Raw genomic sequence first — 1880 nt, forward strand, 5'->3', positions numbered from 1 at the left:
CAGGCACTAGTAGTCCCAGCCACTGGGGAGGCTAAGGCAAGAGGATTGCTCAAGCCCAAGAGTTTGAGGTTGCTGTGAGCTATGATGCCACAGCACTCTACCCAGGGTAGAGTGAGACTCTGTCTCAAAACAAATCAAGCAAAAAAAAAAAAAAAAAGAAATAATAAATGAGTTCAGCAAAGTTACAGTATACAAAATCAACACACAAACATCAGTTGCTTTCTTATATAATGAACAATCCAAAAAGAAAATTATTCTATTTGCAATAGCATCAAAAGGAATGAAATATTTAGAAATTAATTTAACCAATGAGGTGGAAGTCTCAAACACCAGAACTACAAAATGTTAGGCCAGGTGTGGTGGCTCACACCTGTCGTCCCAGCACTTTGGGAGGCTGAGGCAAAAGGATTTGCTTGAGCCCAGGAGTTTGAGGTTACAGTGAGCTATGATCACACCACTGCACTCCAGCCCAGGTGACAGAGTGAGACCCTATCTGTTAAAAAAAGAAAGAAAGAACTACAAAATGTTGCTGGACAAAAAAAGGAAGATATTCTAATGTCCATGGATTGTAAGACTTAATATTGTTAAAATATCAATATTAACACAATCTATTCAGTGCAATTCCCATCAAAATCCCAATGATGTGGCTCAGCGCCTGTAGTTCAAGTGGCTAGGGCACCAGCCACATACACTAGAGCTGGTGGGTTCAAATCCAGCCCAAGCCTGCCAAACAACAATGACAGCTACAACCAAAAAATAGCCAGGCATTGTGGTGGGCGCCTGTAGTCCCAGCTACTTGGGAGGCTGAGGCAAGAGAATTGCTTAACCCAAGAGTTTGAGATTGCTATGAGCTGTGATGCCATAGTACTCTACCTACGGCGACATCTTGAGACTCTGTCTCAAAAAAAAAAAAAAAAATCCCAATGATGTTTTCTGCAGAAATAGAAAAATGCATCCCAAAATTCATTAGAACTTCAGGAGCCCTAGAATGATCAAAACAATGTTTAAGAAAACAAAGTTGGAAGATTGACATTTCCTGATTTCAAAACCTACTACAAAGCTATATCAAGCCATATCAAAACTGTGCGGACACAATTATAAGAGGGATTCTACCTAACGAATGCAATCAGTGTAACCTAATTCTTTGTACCCTCAATGAATCCCAAACAATTAAAAAAAAAAAAGTGTGATTCTGGCATAAAGAACACATACTGGCTAATGAAATAGAATAAAGAGTACAGAAATAAACAGCAACGTACATACACGTTCAAGTGATTTTGACAAGGGTGCCTTTTTTTTTCTTTTCTTTTTCAGGGGAGAGCATGAACGCAGTCCCCCACTACCACAAATTATGCAGTCGAGTTTCCACATTTAGGGAAATCGCAGGGGTCAGCACATCTGGAGTGCAATGGGTAAGTCTCATCCTGGGAAAACCACCTTCATGATCATGGTATCTCCCCTGCTAGGTAAGTATAAAAGAGAGCTTTTCAACAAATAGTGTTGGAAAAACTGGATAATCACATACAAAACAATAAAATCAGACCCTTAACTTATACCCTCCACAAAAATACTCAATGGATCAAAGACCTAAATGTAAGACCTAAAACTATAAAATCTTAGGAAAAAAGCACAGAAGAAAATCTTTATGACATTGGACATGGCAATGATTTCTTGGATGTGACACCAAAAGCATGGGCCAGAAAAAAATACATAATAGATAAGCTGGACTTCATAAAACTAAAAAGCTCTATAAATTAAAGGACACTATCAATGGAGTGAGAAATCAACCTGTGAAATGGGAGGAAATATTTGCAAATCATGCATCTGATAAGGGGTTAATATCCAGAATATATAAGAAGATTGACAATTTGACAACATAA

The 1880-nt window shown here is 38.4% G+C and overlaps 1 non-coding gene across 1 annotated transcript; it reads right to left on the bottom strand.

Moving 5' to 3' along the window:
• Positions 1-1311: 1311 nt before the first annotated feature.
• Positions 1312-1474, bottom strand: LOC111722683. The gene has a single exon (XR_002771397.1). It is a non-coding gene; the product is annotated as a U1 spliceosomal RNA (small nuclear RNA).
• Between the last annotated feature and the right edge of the window lie 406 nt (positions 1475-1880).

The sequence above is a fragment of the Otolemur garnettii genome, unplaced genomic scaffold, assembly GCF_000181295.1.
Source record: "Otolemur garnettii isolate 467f Iridium unplaced genomic scaffold, OtoGar3 scaffold00315, whole genome shotgun sequence".
Classification (NCBI taxonomy): domain Eukaryota; kingdom Metazoa; phylum Chordata; class Mammalia; order Primates; family Galagidae; genus Otolemur; species Otolemur garnettii.